This window comes from Gorilla gorilla, chromosome 19, assembly GCF_029281585.2.
Source record: "Gorilla gorilla gorilla isolate KB3781 chromosome 19, NHGRI_mGorGor1-v2.1_pri, whole genome shotgun sequence".
In the NCBI taxonomy this organism is placed as follows: Eukaryota; Metazoa; Chordata; class Mammalia; order Primates; family Hominidae; genus Gorilla; species Gorilla gorilla.
In genome coordinates this window covers 58,811,925-58,821,231 of record NC_073243.2, presented here as the reverse complement: position 1 = coordinate 58,821,231, position 9,307 = coordinate 58,811,925, and the positions used below count along the sequence as shown (strand labels likewise).

Genomic DNA, 9,307 nt, shown 5'->3' with positions numbered 1-9,307 from the left:
TAGAAATGCAATGAGTTACGTCCAAGTTCGTTGGCAGAGATTATCACTATTTACTCTCAAAGTGAGACAAAATTTATTTCATTCAGAATTTGATAACAAAGCTATCAATCACTCTGTCTGAGGCTGAAGGAGGAACATCCATTTGTTCTCCAGATATAAAACAAAGATTTTTTTTTTGCTTTTAATTTACAAGGATTCCAATGAAGAATAAAGGTTGCCCTTTGGAAGGAAGAAAATATACAAATTCCTTAAATAAAATCAATAAAAAGCAAAAAGAATTGTATGCTAGCCCGTACTGGTATAGCATTCTTCCAGCAGAAGACCTCAGTCATCTGTGCAATATACTTGGACCACACAGTAATTAGTCTATTGAGAATATTAATGATTGTTGGAGCCTGAATTTTTTGTGAATTCTTATTGCCATGGAATTTAGAATATATTCCAATACTTGTTAGTGATATATCAAAGTTAAATAGACAGATTTTATTTATTTGAAATAGCATGTATTTTACAGTATCTTCAGAAATGACCTTTGAGGCCCTTAGGATTACAAATAGGTTTTTGAGTTTACTTGTTATTTTTGTCACTATTTATTAGACACAATCATTTATAGTTTATGAAAAATAGTATTCTGATGTACACAAAAATTTTCTGATAATGTTGATTAAAAACAGCTATATCCACCTTCTTTGCGTCCACATCAATGTTTAATCTAGATTGACTTAATCTTGAAGTGTAATTCAGTAACAATGAAGACCAGATACTTCCTGGTCATGAACAAGAAATAAAATATTCTTAAGCCTTCTGGATGCTTGGATTGCTTAACATCAATAAGGGAACCAATTTTAGATGTTATAAAAGAAATGTGTTCATGTCCAATGACGATTTCAAGCTCCTCCTGGTCAGGAGGAGGCCACAGAGCATCATACTATTTGGTAATTTCACTGCCATTAATTATTCTCTTCAGTTCCTCCATCATATTTTTATATATGTAAGCCTCTTTTCTGATCATGACATTATCCTTGTAATTACTGTTGTTGGCACATCTCAGTTTCTTGTCTGGTTGGAATTCAATCTCCAGGAACTCATGGTCCAATTTGTCCTTGTGACTCACGTAGTAACGTAGATAAAAGTTACTCTCATGGCTTGCAAAAGGCACCCAAAATCAAAAAGCAAACTGTATCTCTGTGGTCTGTGCCCTACTCAAATAGGTGTTTTTTTTGTTGTTGTTTTTTCTTGTTGTTGTTTGTTTGTTGTTGTTGGTTTTTTTTTTGACAGAGTTTTGCTCTGTTGCCCAGGCTGGAGTGCAGTGGCCCGATGTTGGCTCACTGCAACCTCTGCCTCCTGGGTTCAAGCAATTCTCTTGTCTCAGCCTCCCGAGTAGCTGGGATTACAGGCGTGTGCCACCACACTCAGCTAATTTTTTTTATTTTTATTTTTAGCAGAGACGGGGTTTCACCATGGTGGCCAGACTGGTCTCAAACTCCTGACCTCAGGTGATCCGCCCACCTCCGCCTCCCAAAATGCTGGGATTATAGGCATGAGCCACCGCACTCGACCTCAAATAGGTTTTTAGAAGATTTGTTATGATATATTGAAAACACAGGAAATATATTGAAAATAAAGGATTTTCTTCTTATCACAATAAGATTCTCCATTTTCCTAAAGTGTATTAAATTATACCTCCTTGACAGAGTGGTTACTAAGAAATATAAAATTCTAGTTTAGGAACCTCTGCCAAAAGGAGATCAGTCGGAAATTACAATGAGAAGAATGTACCCACATTGACAAAAATTGCATTAATTAGCATATCTCAGAACACATATTTATCAAATGAAGTTGGCTTTATCTGAACTGTCTAACAGAGAAGGACAGGTCAGGGGAAAGGAGTTGAGGGGAAACTCTGGTGACTGTAAGTCGCCAAATAACCATATGCTCTTTCCAAGTGAGTTTTTCTCTTTTAAAAAAATTGAGTTCTCTGTAAATAAAGCTTTTTGGGGCTTGCAACATCTTCTGAGGCATCTATTTTGTCTGCCATCTCACTATCAAATCCATGTTCATATAAAACTGCAGAACCATCGTTCTTAATGTCCTCTTTAGCTCACACAAATCACTGCTTGAATCTTTTGTTTAACTCTTCAAAGGTATTAAGTACATGAAAAATTAAATTATATATATACACATTTACATGCATATATGGATAACAGTGTCACTTCACAAAGTACCAAGAATTGGATAATAACTGCCTGAAAGGGAAACATTTTCATCAAAGGGATAGCAATTTATCTTGATTGACAATTTTTAAGTATTATAATACTGATTACGCTTCACCCTGCTCTGCTGTCTTAGACTAGTTTAGTTTACTTGCAATATTACTACTACTTCTGATAATGAATTTTCTGATAACACAACATGCTGCTGAAGTACATTCTTCTGGTGAATGAAGACTTGATGGTTCTTTTCAATGGGGCCTGATACCAAGCTCTGTGCATCTCCATATGTTGATCTCCAATGACGATAATGGGGGAAAAAAAAAGTGGTCTTCTGAAAGTACAAAGCTCTTGCTCTGTTCATGCTCTAAATCCTTCAGGTCAATCAGATCTTTGCACAACTCCTCCTAAGAAGTTGCCTTGGTATCCTTGCAGAGACAAACCTTGATGTAGGATTACTGAGCAAAGGCTTTCTGTTTAGAGTTACTGCTAGTTAAGGCAGCATTTACTGGGCCCATGGTGTGCCCAGAACTCAGTTCTGCCTTTTCAGGGTGAGAGTGGCACCCAGTTGCAACAGCTTTAAATACTGTTTGCATTGTTTCCTCCCTACTTATGTGTATAGATTTTCATCATTTTTAATAGTTACATAGTATTCCACACACTGATTAGCCATTGATTTGCTCGACCTGTTTCTTATTGTTGGAACATCTTTATACATAAATTTCTGCAAAGTGCTGTTCCTACTTTCTTGGAATCTTTTCCAGATGTGTAGTTGCTGAATTAAAGTATATGTATAGTTGTAAAGCCTTTGATCTATATTATCAAATTGCTTTCTAGAAATGTACTAATTTCTAGTTGTACTAGTCACGTATAATCAGCCAATGGCCTGCATCTTCTCCCAAAATAGGTGTTATTTTTAACATTCACTAACACTTTATAGAAGAAACTATAATGCATTTGTTAAGACAGTAGATTGTTTCTGAGTTCAATGATGTAATAACCTTTGAAATTCTATTGCCATATATTTTTCCAATGCATGCTTATTATTAAAAATCCTGATTTTAAGAATAATGATAACTTTTCTTCATCAAATGGTGAAAATGACTAAAGAAAAATGAAGAGTAAATTCTCTAACTGTATAATGGTTAATGGACTTCTATATTAGAAAAGCTTTCATATTGTTGGAACTTTAGCACACTGAAAGAAACTTTTGCTTCACTTGCTTTTAATGTCTGTGAAAGGCTAAGTAACAATTTAGTGAAGACTATATAACAAGATCTTAACAAATTTGAATTATTTATTCAAATGTGTTTAACCTATAATAAGAAAGAGAAAGCCCATATATTTACAGTAGCCTTATAAGAAAATGAATTAAAAAGTCTATGATTTTTTTTTTTTTTAAATAGTGATGTACTCTGATTTTTTCAGAATGGAGAAAGATAGTAGGTATAAAAAAGGAAGGCTGGCCGGGCACGGTGGCTCACGCCTGTAATCCCAGCACTTTGGAAGGCCGAGGTGGGTGGATCACCAGGTCAGGAGTTCGAGACTAGCCTGGCCAACATGGTGAAACCCTGTCTCTACTAAAAATACAAAAATTAGCCTGGTGCAGTGGTGGGTGCCTATAATCCCAGCTACTCGGGAGGCTGAGGCAGGAGAATTGCTTGAACGTGGGAGGCGGAGGTTGCAGTGAGCTGAGATGGCGCCACTGCACTCCAGCCTGGGTAACAGAGCAAGACTCCATCTTGGGAAAAATAAAAATAAAAATAAAAAAGGAACACCGACTTGTGGAAATTCTCTTTTTTGAAAATTTCATTTTATATTCTCTGAGATGATTGTCTCAACATTTGCACCATAGAATAATTGTATAATTGAGTTTAATAGCTGGTAAATGTGTGGCATATATCATTGAAATAGGAACAGCATTAAAATAAATGACATGATATGGTTTTTATTTAATAATTTTAAGTTAAAACAGATGTTCAGGTTTTTAATTAATTTTATTAATTTTGTATAATTATTTCAAGAAGTACATTCCTTGAAAACATTATAATGTTTTTGTATTAATTTCTGCCAATTTTAGTGGCCTATCATTTTACTGAAGTAAATGCTATGCCTCCAAGTAATATGAATATGTAAATCATAGCCTTCAAGGATGACCCTCTGCTACATTAACGTCAAAGTTTCTTATTAGATGTATAATAGAAAAGAATACATTCTTGGGGGCTTCCTTCTCTTCTGCTGGATGCACAGTTACCATGAATATAATTGAAAATCTCATTTCTGACAAATAGGAAGTAAACATCTTGGGCCAAATTGCATGTAAGAGAGACAAAATGAAAGTTTGGACAGTTATGCAGGCAATACAGATGCCATCTCTACTTTGGTGTGTGACTGCATTGCACAGACGATTCAGTAAGACACGTGTGTTTTAATACTTTCTTTTTACAACACCTTATATGGTTATGTCAACATCCTCTTACCATCATTATTTCATGTTGTTATAATTTTATGATGCTGGATGACAGGTGCTGTAAAATATACCCTCTTTTTCAATAGTAAGGAGCTAAAGAGAGGCAGCAGTAAGGCACAGGGATGAGATGTTTGAAACACACCTTGCCTATAGAGTCCCTGGTTGCTAAGAAGCAGCACAGCAAAGAAACCACACTCAAACTGAAGAAAAATATTGTGTGTGTGTGTGTGTGTGTGTGTGTGTGTGTCTGTGTGAGAGAGAGAGAGCGGGAGAGAGAGATATTCTATGCAGACACAATTCATAGCAAAATCTACATTAATCCTGAAAAAACCCACCACAATTATTGTGTTAGATTTGTTTCTGGCAGACACAAACAGTAGGATCAGTTCCCTCAACTAACATTTTTTGACAGAAGGTGCAATTTTATAAATTCAATACTTCTGCCTAATGCTAAAGGTTTAAAGTGAGTTTTATTTTCCATATGTGAACAGATTTAAAGATCATTTTCCATAAGTAGGATATTATTTAAATATTTAATGTTTTATATATTTTAATATCTATGCCATGTAAAATCAAAACTGTTACGTTCTTTCCATATCATTGTACTTTCCATTTTCTATGAGAGGTGCAAAAAAAAAAAAAATATCTCACCAATGTCACTGTACCTGGAACCAAAGCACAGTGCTTGCATGGTATATGAGAGCCACCAGAAGTATGTGAGGGAATCCTAGCATCAGGCGCTGAGCACCATCCTAATCTTTCTGACATAAGATTTTACTGGAAAATAAAAAGTCTTCAGGGAAAATTGAAAATCATGGAATTAGATGAGCTGGAAAGTCTATATTAGTTTGATCATGTTAAGTTCAACGTTTTCCTGGATTTAGGAACCTATTCCTTGGCTCAGTGTTCCTGGATTTTGGAGGTGGTTTCAGGAGATTACTGAGAGAAGTCATTTTGAAAAGTGGGTTGGTTCAGTCCTTGATTGGTAACATAATTATACATGAGACATGTGCTTTTTATTTTGACATGACGTCTTATCTACCCTACTAACATCACAGATATTTGCATTATTGTGTCATCTGGGTGGATTCAACTAGATAATAATAAAAATGTGTGTTTTCTTCAATTAATATATGAGACAGGGGTAACTATAATACGTGTTTGTGCCCTAACCTGCTCTAAGTGTCTGTTGCATAAGGAAGGAAAAGTATGTTGTGTCCTATTAGGCCCATAAATTTCTTTAGAAAAAATTCAGATGTTTTCAGAATATCAACTGTGACTCATACATTTATTTCCTGTAAAAATAATAGTTCCTTTGTTCTCAGAGTCAGTCTTCCAGGGAATGACCATAGTGGAGGATGAATGCTATATTTAAGGTGTGTTTTATCTGTTCCTTCAGGCAACTTTCCAAGTTAGGATGGGTTAAATATTAATGCTTTGAAACTTTTTGGAAGAATTGAACTTGATAATATAGAAAAAATAGACACCAATTTCTAATCTTTCTTTCTCCAGACCTAAAACTTACCTATGCTAATATCCAAGTTTTCCTCCCTTACTTCTGTCACAATGGAGAAAACCTCTCTCTTCCCACCAAAGGTCTGATCCCATTTGTGGCTTTCTTCTCAAGTTCCTTATTCGTTCGATGACAGTATTTTTCTTCCATTGTTTTCTATCACTTCCTTCTGGATTATTACCACTAGCATCATCAATCATGCTGTGCTGCTTTCCATCTTAAAAAAATCAAAATCTTCTTCCTGATCTAAGAAAACTCAAGAGAACTGTCTACACATATCCTCATCTTCTTTCTTCTCATTCATTTCTCACAGTTGTAGCTTCACTATGCCATGTACACTGCTCTTGTCAAGGTCGCCAATAACTTGCACATGTTATATCTAGGCAACTCTTTGTCCTCAATTTAATACTCTTTATTCTTCAAATACTCTGTGGGAGTAGGGAGCATGCCTCTTCCCTAATTTTCCTTCTTCATAACTAACCCTTGCTATCGGTCTCCTTGGCTGGTTTCTTCTTTGCCATGCTTACAAATGTTGGCATTCTTCCATGCTTACTACTGGGCCCACTTTTCTACACTACACATAAACTTCTTTTTCCAAAATTTCCAAAGAATGGAAATTTTGATTGTTTATCCCCACCGAGCACATTTGCTTCTCCTACTTGCCTCTGACTCAGTAAATAGCACCATCATCCACTTTGTTGTGGAAACCAGATCCTAGGAGCCAACACTGATTTTTTTTTCTTCTATGCTCTACTCTATCTATTAGCAATCCTGCTTATACTCTCTACAAAATAGATATAACCCCATTCTCTCTTCTATTCCACCACTGTCACCTTAACCCAGGCCATTGTTACTTCTCTCCTGAATGACTGCAACAATCTTCTGATACTAGACTTCTAACCAACTTTTGCTCTCATCTAACCCAATTTACACACTGCAGGAAAAATGGCCTTATCAAAATGTTAACAGAACCACATCACTTCCCTTGTAAAGGCCCTTTAATGATTTCCCACTGCACTTTGAATGAACTTAAAAACCTCTTCCCAAGGCCTAAAAATCCCTATGTGACCTGACCCTTGCCTAACACCACTATCTTCCTCCTTTGCTGGGCTCCAGCCCTGCCAGCTTTTTTGCTTTTTCAAGAGGCCTGACCTCTTTCTCTCTAGAGCCTTTGCCGACCTCACCTCTGCCTGGAAAATTCATCCCAATGCATATCTAATTGAGTTTTTCTTTTGGGAGGTTCTCTGATTAAATGGTGTCATCTCTAGAAGGCCTTCTCTGAATACCCTTCATCATCCTTTTCCTCACACCCTTGCTTATTTTCCTTCCTATCACTTATTATAATTTTTTTTTTTTGCGTTTGCTCCAATCATGTAAGCTTTATGAGGACAGAGAATATGTATATACAGTGTATTGTTTTGTCTTCAATGAGTAGCAGTATTTCCCAGCACGTAGTAGGTGCTTAATAAATATTGAATAAACAAATATTTTATTTTATTTTGGGGGTACGAAAAATGTTATATACAATTATGCCAACTTTTTTTTAGGAATAAAAAAGTACACTGATTCTGACAGAACTAAGCGAAATGCAAAGCAGAATAAATACTTGGCTGATTCAGAAAAAAATTCCATTTTTATTCTATTTATCTTTTGCTATGAAGGTAATGAACAATACCATGATTTTAGGCACTTTGAGGGTATAAACACTTCAACTGCAATTTATAACCATAAATATTTTATAATCCAGTTTTCTTCAATTATATAAATCAATTATATAAGAATAATAATTTTTACTTGAATTGATTAAGGAATTATTTCAATAGTCCAATGACAACATTCATAGATAACTTTCTTCCTTGACTTTAGTTTCTCTTTTGTGTTGATGGTTTCACACTCTGCCAAGCAGAGGGTAAAGGAAATTTTACTCAGTTAACCTAGAGTACTTTTCAGTCAGGCATTTTCATGTTCTATTTCAATTAAAAATGTCCTACCTACCCAAAATCAGTGGGATATGGATTTCAAGTTTTATTTAGGCAGGGGTTAGGAATTAATATTATTTTATGATTTCCATCTGCCCCTTGATATGTTTAGGGAAGATGTTCATTGGGGATAACTTCCCACCAAAGGCTGTTGAGGCTGCAGTTTTCTCTCTGTGAAAATAAATGTGTCTTCAAACATAGCACTGACTTTGTTGCTAATATCCTCTCATGACCTTCTCTAAAGCCAGGCATCCACACAAGATCCCTCTTATCCTGTGTCTCATCCTGGCACAAAGCCTCTGCTGGTGTTCCTTTTTAAACACCTGAAATGGAAGTGTGAGTTCCTGCATTCATGGAAAAGACAGAATGACTTAAGTGTTTCTTTCATACGTTAGGATTTTTAATAGATATAATTGTGAGCTTTTTTCACCTTCTTTACCTGAGGAATTTCTGTGACATCCCCTTCCTCACTTTCTCTAAATGTTAAGAGGTAAGTATTGATGGTTTCAACTGTTGCTTTGAATATAACATTAATTGTTAATCATATCACATATGATAAAACATTCTGCATGATCATATACTGCCCAGTTTAATGTATGAACAAATATAAATGAGTAATCTATTTTTATATCATTTATCTTCCACATTTTTGAACAACAAATCTCTTGAATTTTCCATATTTATGAAAAAGGAAACTTTGGAAAATATTATTTCATAAAATTCTGGTTCGCTTAAAAAATATTCAACCTCTTGAGATATAATTTACACACAATAAAATGTTATCAGTTTTTAAAATATAGTTCAATGAGTTTTGAAAAATGTATTTACCCTCACAACAACTACCACATCCAAGTGTAAAACATCATCATCCCAAAATGTTTCTCCAGCCCCTTTGCAGCAACCGCTGATTCGTTTTCTGTCACTGTATGTTGGTTTGCATTTTCTAAAATTCCACATAAATAGAATCATATTTTAAACAGTCTCTCGAGTGTGGTTTCTATTACTCAATCTATGTTTTTGTGTTCATTCATGGTGTTGTGTGTATCCATAGTTAATTTTGTTTTATTTCTGAGTAGTATTGCATTTTATAAATATACCACAATTTATGTATTCACTCACCTGTTGTTGGACTCAC

The 9,307-nt window shown here is 35.1% G+C and overlaps 1 pseudogene; it reads right to left on the bottom strand.

Annotated features, from left to right (window-relative positions):
• Positions 1-712: 712 nt before the first annotated feature.
• Positions 713-6,714, bottom strand: LOC101131219 (protein mago nashi homolog; annotated as a pseudogene).
• Between the last annotated feature and the right edge of the window lie 2,593 nt (positions 6,715-9,307).